Source organism: Grampus griseus, assembly GCF_964374135.1.
Source record: "Grampus griseus genome assembly, chromosome: 3".
In the NCBI taxonomy this organism is placed as follows: domain Eukaryota; kingdom Metazoa; phylum Chordata; class Mammalia; order Artiodactyla; family Delphinidae; genus Grampus; species Grampus griseus.
Window position 1 is genome coordinate 93140528 of NC_139019.1, and position 14658 is coordinate 93155185.

Genomic DNA, 14658 nt, shown 5'->3' on the forward strand with positions numbered 1-14658 from the left:
AATATCATATGCATTTCTCAGGAGAATGTAAAGGAAGAAGCTATAATTTGGCTAAGATACCAGCTATCTGGGACAATATCATGGTTGTGATAACATTTTTATATTAAATTAAGAAAGCATTCACAAAACGGGTTTTATAGGATATCCAGAACTTTAATGGCATTTTAGCCTGACAAGAATTTCATATTAGTGTCAAATCACACTTCCCCCCTCCCCACCTCCTCATTCCATGTGATCCTTCATAGTGGCTGTAGATCTATCTTGTTTTGGCTGCACCTGCTCTGGCCCCAGAGGACTATCTTTTCATAGCAGTTTTCAAGCTAGGTAAAAATAATGTTCCTCTTCCTTACCCAGTGTTTTTGATGGGCAGTTTTTTTCACATTCTGAAGACAGATAGGTGGGATGTGACTAAAAATTGCAACACGCTTCTTTCTCCAAACAAGTTTATTTTTTGAATGCTGCAGATTTTTGTACCTTTCCAATACAGCCTTAAGTTTTCTTAAGCACTTTCCAATCTATTTTGCACATAGCCTTGGATGTTCTGATTTAAGCATATATTACATTTCCTTTTTATAGACTGTCTTTCTTGCAAAGGAAGAAATCCTTTATGGTTACTAGTCAACCAGCCTATGTAGGTGAAATTGTAAAAAAAGAAGAGAAAAGAAAAAAAGCTAACATGTGGGTTAAGTCTTGTTAAGGTAGATTGCATTTTAAAATAAGTATCTGTAATTTGTCCACTTTTATTCAAATTGAAATTAATTTTCTTGGTATGTTTTGAAAGACAACACAGTGTTTGAACCACCTGTATGCTTCCCAGTTTTTCATTATCAGTATTTAGTCACTGGCAGTCTACTAAAACCATTCCATTCTGCTAATGAGTCTTTTCTAAAATCACGACGGGGCACGAAGGGAAAGCATGACTCAATCAGAAGGAGAGCTCTTGCTGCTCCAGTTGGCATCTCCATATTAAGGAGATTGTTTAGATGTGTCTTAGTCTTCCATAAAGCATAGAAACAGGCTGTGTGTGTGCAAGACTCTTAAGAACCAGGAATGGCTGAGTCTTCGCAAAATAATAATAATCATCAAATTATATACATTTATAATTTGAGTACCATCTTTTCAGTACCCTTCGGATCAGTGTGAGGTCGGTCCTTCTTGTCATTGTGGCCTCCATGGTGATGAGGCCAAGTCACTAAGCCTGACTGTGTCGGCCCCTGGAGCTTGCTTTGGGCACAGGCATAAGCTCTTTTCTCTGAGCAAACGTGAGCGTCATGAGATGGGCCATCATCAGAGACTTATAGATGGTTGGCACAGAACTGACTGGAATGGTTCAGAAAGCAAGTGCTAAGGCCAGTTGGCGTCTTGCCAGGCAAATGATTAGCGCTTTTATAATCGTTAAGAGTCCATGGTTCTACGAGTCCATTATTTAAAACTAATGGAGCTTATTATTATTGATTGGCCAGATACTGTCTTAGGGGGTGAAAGTCACAAATCATACACTGTGGCAAATACAGTTGAAACAGAGAAGTACACACATCCCCAGTACCCGGCACACGAGCTGGCACACAAAGCTGGTGTCCAGTAAGTTCATTTACTGTCAGTTGCTAGTCACCTGAAGCAAAGCAGCAAGGCTTGTGTCCCTATTTTCACGGAGTGTGGTGAAACTGATCACAGCTCAGCTCCTCCAGGGCAGAATGGTGGCTTTGATTCTCTGTGTGCCTGGTACCAAGCATAGAACCTGGAACCACACCAGCCATCAATAAATAGTTGTTGGATAAAAGAATAAGTGGTTGATTCTAATTTTTAAGGTCCTTTCTTCAAGTCCCCAGACTTAAGTAGATGGGAACACAGCTCAGCACCTACTCATCCCCACCGAAAAACAACACACACACACACAAAACAAACAGGCAAAAAAAAAAAAAAAAAAGCCAGAATCATATAAGTTTAAATGAGGAGACTAATAAAAATCTATTCTCTTCAGGGACTTAGGAAGTGTTTCATAAGTTGTTTACTGTTCAATAAGCTCGAGTTACTCTTATTTATATTAAGACCAATTTCTAAAGCTACTCATTTATTAAGAGAAAAAAAATGCTACCTATGGGTTCTGGAGCAGACAATGAGATAAGATCAAAAATCCCCACTCATTACTCATTTACAAATATATATATATAGGCATTTTCAATATCTATATTGGGAGCAGAAATATATAAATGGCATAGTTTTCGCCCAGGAGGAATTTACAATATAGTAGGGTAAATGTGTGAACAAACTCTAACGTGAGAGAGAATAAAATAAGCACCCTAGCCGAAGGACAAGCACATGGATCAGTAAATGAGAAGTTAAACACTTACGGGAAGACTTCCCAGAGAAGAAAACATTTGATTCGGGACTTCAAAATAAATAGAATTTCAGCCGGTCAAAAAGTGAGGAAGGCTAGTGCAGATGGAAAGAACAGCATAAATAAGGGTACGGAGCAGGGGAAGTACAGGGCAGAGAGGCCTCTGAGTCCACAGCAGAGGATTTATGAAGAAGGGCTGTGGTTGGAGATTAAGCCCATTTGGGTCTGAGGCACAGGAGAGTGAGGAGTCTGGATTTTCGTCTATAGCTCTGTTCCTTTATACCTCCTTTGTAGTGCTGTGTCCCCTGTATTATTTTTTATGAGAACCTTTACTAAATCGGCATTTATTTTTCTTGAGTACCTTTACTTTAAAAGGAAATTTACTATCACTATGGTCAATAGTAAACCCATATTACTTGCTCTAAATAAGTCCAGAAAACTCAATACAGTTATTAAATTCTAATTTGACACTGTTCCTTCACTACTGCTCTGAGCTGAGCCTATAGGCTTGTTAAAAAGAGATCAGCAAATGTCCAAGGCCTGATCTTGACTTACTGACGCTAACTGATGCTTTTTCTTAGACATATGGAAAGGATCACAAGAAGATCCAAATGAAAGTAAATGATTAAAATGATATTCCTGAATCCCGAGTCTCTGTGCTAGTGAAATTCATCTCAAGTACCTCCTAAAACTTTGGCCTGTGTCACTGCCTACATCTTACACTTTCAGAAACTCTGCTAGAGACACTGGAGAGGGCCTGACATGTTTAGGTATCTGAGTAATGTAAACGCTGCCTGCACTTTAGTAGGAAAACCCTGGCAGCCTGTTGTAAAGGGCTCTGGGAACAGGAAAACCAGCCAAGAGCCTATCATGGAATCTAGGCCAGAAGCAAGGGGCCCGGACTAAGAGACCATATTCTTCCCTGTGCCAGGTGCTGAGAAGGTGGTACCCAGTGATGTGTGGGGGTCAGGGAGAAGGCTGGGAGAACAATCTGAGGTTCTAACTTGTGGGAAGTGGTGAATGTTGTGGGGATTTAAAGATACACTGAATACAGGAGGAGAAAGTTGAAGAAGCAACGAAGGGGTTTTTTTTGGAGATGCCAAAAAGATGTCGAAAGAAGAGAATAAGGTGGTTAAGACCAGCCTGGTCTTCAACTAAAGAGATGGAAAAAAGGGAAGAGGGGAAAAGAAGTTAAGGCTCAAAGAAAGGAAAATTAAGGGAATTCTGATCAGATGACCTTTGGTCTCTGTGAAATGGAAGTTAAAGCTACGTGTGGAAAGCAAGCTTGGTGGAGAAATGACAATAATCTAAATTCAGTAAGTGAAAGATAATGCAATCTGTTCTACCCAAGGCCTAGGTATGAATAAGGAGCTTTACTGTCATATTACAAACTCTGCATAGATCTCAAAATATTACAACCTCAGATTCACATGACAACTCCTTAGGACATTCAGCTAGGAATGAATATGCTCTGGTTCTTGCACATGTCTGAAGGGTCCCACCTTCCTAATTCTGAGTGACGTATACCAACAATCCAAAAATGTACACATCTATGTATCAGAGTCACAGGATTTTGGAATTTGAGGGACGGGATGGACTTTCAAGTTTACCTTGCCAACTATTAATTTAATTCTTAAATCCTGCCAACCAAACAAAGGGTCATTCAAGCCATGCTTGGGACCTCAAAGGATATCCTTATCAACTCCTGAAAAAAAACCAAAAAACTATTCTATCCTCGGACCAACTTATTCTATTTTTAAATATACCAAAATTTGATAAAACAATTTTAGTGCCTTTACTAGCTGGCTAAATCTGAGTTTCTTGGTGTCATCTCCTTCCCGACCCCCTGCCGCCCCTCCATCCCCGCCTTCTTGAATCCCACTAGAGCAAGAAGTAAGACTCATGCTATGCTGACACCTTGTTTCCTAGCAACAGAGTTTATTTGATACAAATATGGGGTTGTTTCTATTTGATGATGTTTGGAGTATTTTAATTAAATATTTATAGTGAAATACCGTTTGAATACAGAGTTTAAGATGCATTGTGTTTCTCTCTTCAAAGCTTCTAAAACGTTTTCGTCTCTAAGCTTCTTAAGCATCTCTCCTCATTTTCTACCTGGGATGATACTGCTATGGCTATTCATGTTGGACCCATCAGACCGTGAGCTCTCTAAGACACTTATTTCTCTTTCACGCATTGCTTCAATTATCCACCCGTCAGCTACATATGACGGCCCGTGCCGTGCCAGGGTCTCGTCCAGGGCCAGGTTGAGAAGGATGACAGGTTCCTTACATTCTTCTCACTCCTCTGTGGATAAATCAGTAGGCCTTGCCCAGTGCTGGGCACACTGTACCTACTCCATAAATAGCTGACAAATCAGTAGAATGTGTTGGAGAGCAGTTTGGAGGATGATAAGCTCTTTTGCTTCTGGGTAAGAAGCGGGAGACAGGTGCTGCAGCCCTACCTCCTATCTCAGACCTCACAGAATTTAAGGTTTTGACACACATTGAAAAACAAAAAGTTGTGCCCCGTACCTAGCCTTGGGGATGTTTGAGTGCCACAGAGATGAAGAGGTGGCTCAGCAAGCAGGGGGAAGGAGCCAATGCTGATCGCCCTCGTCCTCCATCCTGCCCACCAGTCAGCAGCCCTTTCAAGTTCTGCCTTTTACTTGCCTGATGAGCACATGATTTCTGCTTGAGGTCACCTTGACTTGCAGCGCAGCTGAGGCTAAAAGAAGAAAAACTGGTGGTAAAACACTTATTTTCAAAAATATTTGAAGGGACGGCTGAACTGGGGACACAAGTGTGGCCAAGTGCAGGGTTAAACTCTCTCCTCTAGAGCTGTAGGAAGCGGGGGAAGTTGGTCCACGTGTATCCCTGGGCCACCTGTCCCGAGCATTTGTCATTCTCTTTCTACCCCTGCTGCTTGCACACCATTGGCAGCTGGATGAGACAAATTCCAGAGCTAGACTGTATTTTCTCTCTAACAATAGCATCTGCTTCAGACCTGTCACAGGGTCCCTTTCCTATCTGATGCCACCTTCACTCTTCATTGTCCTGATAGCAGTAGTTCTGTCTGTTGACTCCTCAGGACAGAGTTGTGCTTTATTTCACAAAGGGATGGAAGGACTTGCCGTGCTCTGAGGATGAGTCTTCAGTCTGCTTATTCAGCCTCTGTAAAACTTAGGAAATAATGCTTTTTTCCTAAAAATAACTGGAAAACAAGGATTTTCTTATTATCCTCAGTCAGGAAGAACTAACCCTGAAATTTGATTTACAGGGAAAAAAAGGAAAGGGTCACATCCCTTTGGTTATGCCCATCAAATGATTGTATATGGCTGTATGTAAACTGTCCTCTCTTTAAAAGAGCTACTGCGATTTGATTCCATAACTTTATTGAAAAGTTCAGCTAGTAGAAGAAGTGGAAAAAGCAATAAAGCTTGTCCCATAGCCACTTCTAAATGTATAACAGTCTCTTTTGCATTAAATATTATTGCATTAAATAATAATAGTCTCTTTTGCATTAAAGGAGTTTTTAAAAAACTCATCTTGAATTATGTTAAGGCACAGTGGTAGAGTATGTTTTGCTTTTCCTTAAATTTTCACAAATTCAAAAGAGTGTATACATTTTTATAAGGATTTTAGCTGGACATACTACCTATCAATACCTAAACATGCTTGTAGCTCCATTCAGGGCCTCCTTCCTGAGAACTGAGGTTAAAAAAAAAATACACGTCGAAAAGAGATCTGATTTGCTCATGGGCAAACTCACCAGTTCAGTCCCTCCCAGCTCCAATACTGTGCTTTTTGCTCTGTGACGGTTTAGAGGCTGTCAGTAGGAGCTCTAGAGATGGGTTCTCAGTACATTGATCAAGTTTTGTTGCTCCATTTACATTATTTAGCCCAGTCTAGCTACATGTGGTACAGGGATGCGTTATGATAAAGAATAATAGTTCCCATGTTCTCAGGGAAAGGTGCTTATACATAGATTAACTACTAAGATGTCAGCACCGTAAGAGAAAGATCTTGATGATGCCTGGTGCCCAGTCATGCTCATTAACTCTTTGCTTAACAACCCTAGAAAACAGACATCATTATCCCGTACACCCTCAGTAGGGGTGATGGCACCTTCAAGGGGGTGAACATTGGTTCTTGGGGGATGAACAAATTCTGCTCTTTATGTATAAAATTCAAATATACATGAAGTAGAAAATCAGATCTATAGTAACCTGTGTTATTACAATATCATGTGGGTGATTAGGTTAAAAAAGGCTTCTTGATGTATTGAAATGCAGATTATCCTAAAGATGGAGCTAGACAGTCTGTAACTCAGAAAGTTAAGGTGGTCTGACTTTGGTTGAATCCACACTGACTGATCCCGAAGACCACTGTGCATTGCGAACTTGTTAGCTGGCTTTGTTGGCTGTCTGGGAGGGGTTAGCAGCGCAGGCTTTAGCAGCTTTGGATTATTCTGTTATGTTCAAGGCGTTTACCCAAATGTTGATAGAGGCACAGAAGAAGCAAGGAAGGGAAGCTCCCAGTGTTTGTAAGTAGGTTGTTGCCATGTGCAGATAAACGTCCTGCAACGGTGCTCATGCTAAATTCACTTTACTTGTTTCTATGATAGCCAAGGTGGATTTTTAAAAGGCATTTTAGGGATTCTGAATCTGCATTGTAGATTTAAGGCCCCTGTACACACTTTCGGCCTGTCATTGGTGTAGGTTAAATCCACGTAGGCAGATCATTGTACACATTTGCTTTCTTCTCCTCATTCATTAATTCTCAACCCTTGAGACACTTAATGCACCCGAACATAGGAGCCACTGAATTCTTTTTTCTTTAATTGAAGTATAGTTGATTCACAATATTAGTTTCAGGTGTGCAGCAAAGTGATTCTGATATATATATTCAGAAATATATATATATATATATATATATATATCTTCTTTTAGGTTCTTTTCCATTCGGTTATACAAGATACTGAATATAGTTCCCCGTGCTCTATAGTAGGTCCTTGTTTATTTTGAATATACCAGTGAATTCTTATCATTGATTTCTTGTGATAACGCTATTCTTATCTCTAGCTAATGACACAGGTGGAGGTGATTTGTAAGAATGTCATTGCAGTTTTGGATCCTCTGTGTATATGTAGCCAGAACCTCTGGGTTGTGTTTATTGAGAGTGAGACCCAAGAACAGCACACCTCCTTGGTGACACGTGCTTGTCCTCAAAGCCTCCCCACGGAGGTAATTTGCACTCAAGTCACATAAGGACACTCGGTCACAACACCTTTGATGTCCCTGGCTTCTAATGCTCCAAGTTAAGAGCAGATTAGCAAGGGAATCGCAGTTAGGGCATTTTGGACGTAATAATGAATGTAATGATTCAGCACGGGAAATTTCTAGGATGTGCAAGGAAAAAAGGGCAAGGGGGGGTGGCCCTGAAATGGGATGGATTTAAAATTTCAGAGCCTACCAGGCTGATCTTCAGAGAACTGCAGAGGGGAAATATGCTTACATTGCAGCAGCAGTGTTCCAGGTTAAGTTGAAGAATACCGTGGCAGTCGCAGGTATCCGACATTGGAATCAGTTATCAAGGGAAGTAATGGCATGGCCTCTTGAAGGCTCTTTAAATATAGGATTGATTTCTTATCTGTCTGGAAAGACGTTGGAATAAGTCTACCTTGAAAATAAATACAATTTGCTGAAGGTTTCTTATGTCCAGTGAGTCTCCGATCTTTTTTGAAGAAACTTATCTGTATTGAGTTAAAGAGAAGCAACATGGTGGTTATAGCACAGAACCTGGAGCTCCATGGACTGGCTCTGAATCCCAGCTCTGCTGTCTACCAGCTGTGAGATCCTGAGGAACTTACCTAAACTTCTCTGGGCTTCAGTTTACTCAACTGTAAAGTGGGGGTAGAATGGTACTTACTTCATACAGGTGTTCTGAGGATTCAACAAGTTAATATTTTTAAATGCCGTATAAGTGTTTATTAAAATAAAAACTTTTGAAGACTTATTGTGTGAAGAGTTTAGGTATCTTCATTTAAGAAATTAGAAAGACACTTTTATCCGTGCTTTTGAAGTTGTATGCATATATTACTATCTCCTATCCACTAGCAAATTATTTAAATAAACTTTGGCATGCTTTTAAAACGTGTCATGTTTAGAGATGCAGATATTTGCACAGTGTGTTTGAATTGTCAGGAGAACCCCAAAACACAAAACCTGCCCCACTTTGATACTTTTGGCGCTTTGACAGCTATGGGTCAGATGTTGTGTTAGTGTTACATTTAGTAACCTAAGCGGGCTGCCTCTGAGGATCCTGCTTTTCTGGAAGCTTTCTTATGTGTTTTCCACTCACACACCTCAATTACCTTCTCACTACAGCAGTTGCTGGGGTCCTTCTTCTCCTGGTTTCTGCTCCCAGACCAGTGTTTCTCTCTCCTTGCTCCTTAAAAGACCCCAGCACTTTTTTGTTTTTAACATCTTTATTGGAGTATAATTGCTTTACAATGGTGTGTTTCTGCTTTATAACAAAGTGAATCAGTTATACATATACATATGTTCCCACGTCTACTCCATCATGCGTCTCCCTCCCTGCCACACTCCCTATCCCACCCCTCTAGGTGGTCACAAAGCACCGAGCTGATCTCCCTGTGCTGTGCGGCTGCTTCCCACTAGCTATCTATTTTACGTTTGGTAGTGTATATATGTCCATGCCACTCTCTCACTTTGTCACAGCTTACCCTTCCCCCTCCCCATATCCTCAAGTCCATTCTCTAGCAGGTCTGTGTCTTTATTCCTGTCTTACCCCTAGGTTCTTCATGACATTTTTTTCCCCGAAATTCCATATATATGTGCCAGCATACAGTATTTGTCTTTCTCCTTCTGACTTACTTCTCTCTGTATGACAGACTCTAGGTCCGTCCACCTCATTACAAATAGCTCAATTTCGTTTCTTTTTATGGCTGAGTAACATTCCATTGTATATATGTGCCACATCTTCTTTATTCATTCATCCAATGATAGACACTTAGGTTGTTTTCATCTCCGGGCTATTGTAAATAGAGCTGCAGTGAACATTTTGGTACATGACTCTTTTTGAATTATGGTTTTCTCAGGGTATATGCCCAGTAATGGGATTGCTGGGTCATATGGTAGTTCTATTTGTAATTTTTTAAGGAACCTCCATACTGTTCTCCATAGTGGCTGTACCAACTCACATTCCCACCAGCAGTGCAAGAGGGTTCCCTTTTCTCCACACCCTCTCCAGCATTTATTGTTTCTAGATTTTTTGATGATAGCCATTCTGACTGGTGTGAGATGATATCTCATTGTAGTTTTGATTTGCATTTCTCTAACGATTAATGATGTTGAGCATGCTTTCATGTATTTGTTGGCAGTCTGTATATCTTCTTTGGAGAAATGTCTATTTAGGTCTTCTGCCCATTTTTGGATTGGGTTGTTTGTTTGTTTGTTATTGAGCTGCATGAGCAGCTTATAAATTTTGGAGATTAATCCTTTGTCAGTTGCTTCATTTGCAAATATTTTCTTCCATTCTGAGGGTTGTCTTTTGGTCTTGTTTATGGCTTCCTTTGCTGTGCAAAAGCTTTGAAGTTTCATTAGGTCCCATTTGATTATTTCTGTTTTTACTTCCATTTCTCTAGGAGGTGGGTCAAAAAGGATCTTGCTGTGATTTATGTCATAGAGTGTTGTGCCTATGTTTTCCTCTAAGAGTTTGATAGTTTCTGGCCTTACATTTGGTCTTTAATCCATTTTGAGTTTATTTTTATGTATGGTGTTAGGGAGTGATCTAATCTCATACTTCTACATGTACCTGACCAGTTTTCCCAGCACCACTTATTGAAGAGGCTGTCCTTTCTCCACGGTACATTCCTACCTCCTTTATCAAAGAGAAGGTGACCGTATGTACGTGGGTTCATCTCTGGGATTTCTATCCTGTTCCATTGATCTATATTTCTGTTTTTGTGCCAGTACCATACTGTCTTGATTACTGTCACTTTGTAGTATAGTCTGAAGCCAGGGAGCCTGATTCCTCAAGCTCCGTTTTTCGATCTCAAGATTGCTTTGGCTATTCGGGATCTTTTGTGTTTCCATACAAATTGTGAATTTTTTTGTTCTAGTTCTGTGAAAAATGCCAGTGGTAGTTTGATAGGGATTGCATTGAATCTGTAGATTGCTTTGGGTATTAGAGTCATTTTCACAATACTGATTCTTCCAATCCAAGAACATGGTATATCTCCCCATCTATTTGTATCATCTTTAATTTCTTTCATCAGTGTCTTATACTTTTCTGCATACAGGTCTTTTGTCTCCTTAGGTAGGTTGATTCCTAGGTATTTTATTCTTTTTGTTGCAATGGTAAATGGGAGTGTTTTCTTGATTTCACTTTCAGATTTTTCATCATTAGTGCCTAGGAATGCAAGAGATTTCTGTGCATTAATTTTGTATCCTGCTACTTTACCAAATTCATTGATTAGCTCTAGTAGTTTTCTGGTAGCATCTTTAGGATTCTCTATGTATAGTATCATGTCATCTGCAAACAGTGACAGCTTTACTTCTTCTTTTCCGATTTGGATTCCTTTTATTTCCTTTTCTTCTCTGATTACTGTGGCTAAAACTTCCAAAACTATGTTGAATAAGAGTGGTGACAGTGGGCAACCTTGTCTTGTTCCTGATCTTAGTGGAAATGCTTTCAGTTTTTCACCATTGAGGACGATGTTGGCTGTGGGTTTGTCATATATGGCCTTTATTATGTTGAAAAGTTTCCCTCTGTGTCTACTTTCTGGAGGGTTTTTATCATAAATGGGTGTTGAATTTTGTCAAAAGCTTTCTCTGCATCTATTGAGATGACCATATGGTTTTTCTCCTTCAGTTTGTTAATATGTGTATCACATTGATTTATTTGCATATACTGAAGAATCCTTGCATTCCTGGAATAAACCCCACTTGATCATGGTGTATGATCCTTTTAATGTGGTGTTGGATTCTGTTTGCTAGTATTTTGTTGAGGATTTTTGCATCTATGTTCATCTGTGATATTGGCCTGTAGTTTTCTTTCTTTGTGACATCCTTGTCTCGTGTTGGTATCAGGGTGATGGTGGCCTCGTGGAATGAGTTTGGGAGTGTTCCTCCCGCTGCTATATTTTGGAAGAGTTTGAGAAGGATAGGTGTTAGCTCTTCTCTAAAAGTTTGATAGAATTCGCCTGTGAAGCCATCTGGTCCTGGGCTTTTGTTTGTTGGAAGATTTTTAATCACAGTTTCAATTTCAGTGCTTGTGATTGGTCTGTTCATATTTTCTATTTCTTCGTGATTCAGTCCTGGCAGGTTGTGCATTTCTAGGAATTTGTCCATTTCTTCCAGGTTGTCCATTTTATTGGCATAGAGTTGCTTGTAGTAATCTCTCATGATCTTTTGTATTTCTGCAGTATCAGTTGTTACTTTTCCTTTTTCATTTCTAATTGTATTGATTTGAGCCTTCTCCCTTCTTTTCTTTTTTTTTTTTTTTTTTGTTTGTTTTTTTGTCCCTTTTTTTCTTGATGAGTCTGGCTAATGGTTTATCAATTTTGTTTATCTTCTCAAAGAACCAGCTTTTAGTTTTATTGATCTTTGCTATCGTTTCCTTCTTTTTCATTTATTTCCGATCTGATCTTCATGACTTCTTTCCTTCTGCTAACTTTGGGGTTTTTTTGTTCTTCTTTCTCTAATTGCTTTAGGTGCAAGGTTAGGTTGTTTATTTGAGATGTTTCCTGGTTTCTTATCGTAGGATTATATTGCTATAAACTTCCCTCTTAGAACTGCTTTTGCTGCATCCCATAGGTTTTGAGTCGTTGTGTCTCCATTGTCATTTGTTTCTAGGTATTTTTTTATTTCCTCTTTGATTTCTTCAGTGATCACTTCGTTATTAAGTAGTGTATTGTTTAGCCTCCATGTGTTTGTAGTTTTTACAGATCTTTTCCTGTAATTGTTATCTAGTCTCATAGCGTTGTGGTAGGAAAAGATACTTTATACAGTTTCAATTTTCTTAAATTTACCAAGGTTTGATTTGTGACCCAAGATATTATCTATCTTGGAGAATGTTCTATGAGCACTTGAGCAAAATGTGTATTCTGTTGTTTTTGGATGGAATGTCCTATATATATCAATTAAGTCCATCTTGTTTAACTTGTCATTTAAAGCTTGTATTTCCTTATTTATATTCATTTTGGATGATTTGTCCATTGGTGAAAGTGGGGTGTTAAAGTCCCCTAGTATGAATGTGTTACTGTCAATTTCCTCTTTTATGGCTGTTAGTATTGGCCTTATGTATTGAGGTGCTCCTATGTTGGGTGCATAAATATTTACAATTGTTATATCTTCTTCTTTGATCGATCCCTTGATCATTATGTAGTGTCCTTCTTTGTCTGGTGTAATAGTCTTTATTTTAAAGTCTATTTTGTCTGATATGAGAATTGCTACTCCAGCTTTCTTTTGGTTTTCATTTGCATGGAATACCGTTTTCCACCCCCTCACTTTCAGTCTGTATGTGTCTCTATGTCTGAAGTAGGTCTCTTGTTGTAGACACCATATATATGGGTCTTGTTTTAGTATCCATTCAGCCAGTCTGTGTCTTTTGTTGGGAGCATTTAATCCATTTACATTTAAGGTAATTATCGATATGGATGTTCCTTTTCCCATTTTCTTAATTGTTTTGGGTTTGTTATATTAGGTCTTTTCCTTCTCTTGTGTTTCTTGCCTAGAGAAGATCCTTTAGCATTTGTTGTAAAGCTGGTTTGGTGGTCCTGAACTCTCTCAGCTTTTGCTTGTCTGTAAAGGTTTTAATTTCTCCATCAAATCTGAATGAGATCCTTGCTGGGTAGAGTAATCTTGGTTTTGGGCTTTTCCCTTTCATCACTTTCAATATATCCTGCCAGTCCCTTCTGGCTTGCAGAGTTTCTCCTGAAAGATCAGCTGTTAACCTTATGGGGATTCCCTTGTGTGTTATTTGTTATGTGTTATTTTTCCCTTGCTGCTTTTAATATGTTTTCTTTGTATTTAATTTTTGACAGTTTGATTAATATGTGTCTTGGCATGTTTCTCCTTGGATTTATCCTGTATGGGGCTCTCTGTGCTTCCTGGACTTGATTAAATATTTCCTTTCCCCTATCAGGGAAGTTTTCAACTATAATCTCTTCAAATATTTTCTCAGTCCCTTTCTTTTTCTCTTCTTCTTCTGGGACCCCTATAATTCAAATATTGGTGCATTTAATGTTGTCCCAGAGGTGTCTGAGACTGTCCTCAGTTCTTTTCATTATTTTTTCTTTATTCTGCTCTGCAGTAGTTATTTCCGCTATTTTATCTTCCAGGTCACTTATCCGTTCTTCTGCCTCAGTTATTCTGCTGTTGATCCCATCTAGAGTATTTTTAATTTCTTTTATTGTGTTGTTCATCGTTGGTTGTTTCATCTTTAGTTCTTCTAGGTCCTTGTTAAATGTTTCTTGCATTTTCTCTATTCTATTTCCAAGATTTTGGGTCATCTTTACTATCATTTTTCTGAATTCTTTTTCAGGTAGACTGCCTATTTCCTCTTCATTTGTTAGGTCTGGTGGGTTTTTATCTTGCTCCTTCATCTGCTGTGTGTTCTTCTGTCTTCTCATTTTGCTTATCTTACTGTGTTAGGGGTCTCCTTTTTGCTGGCTGCAGGTTCGTAGTTCCCATTGTTTTTGGTGTCTGTCCCCAGTGGCTAAAGTTGGTTCAGTGGGTTGTGTAGGCTTTCTGGTGGAGGGGACTAGTGCCTGTGTTCTGGTGGATAAGGCTGGATCTTGTCTTTCTGGTGGGCAGGTCCAGGTCTGGTGGTGTGTTTTGGGGTGTCTGTGGACTTATTATGATTTTAGGCAGCCTCTCTGCTAATGGGTGGGGTTGTGTTCCTGTCTTGCTAGTTGTTTGGCATAGGGTGTCCAGCACTGTAGCTTGCTGGTCATGAGTGAAGCTGCGTGTTGGTGTTGAGATGGAGATCTCTGGGAGATTTTTGCCGTTTGATATTACATGGAGCTGGGAGGTGTCTTGTGGACCAGTGTCCTGAAGTTGACTCTCCCACCTCAGAGGCACAGCCCTGACTCCTGGCTGTAGCACCAAGAGCCTTTCATCCACACGGTGCAAATTCATGTGAAGTTGTTATATTCAGAAGTCCGTGGCACTGCCCCTTCGGCCTCTGTGAAGGCTATGGATTTGCGGCCGCAAACGCGCAGTTCACTCACCGACTCTGGTTTGAGGAGTCACTCAAAACCTTTGGGGCAGAGCCCGTTACCACTCTTGGCAG

General features: G+C 39.7%; 1 protein-coding gene across 1 annotated transcript in view; it reads left to right on the forward strand.

The window, feature by feature from the left end:
* KCNN2 (potassium calcium-activated channel subfamily N member 2) overlaps nucleotides 1-14658 on the forward strand; it is a gene marked incomplete at its 5' end in the record, with an annotated part of 183692 nt that overhangs the window by 63097 nt on the left and 105937 nt on the right. The window lies entirely within an intron of this gene.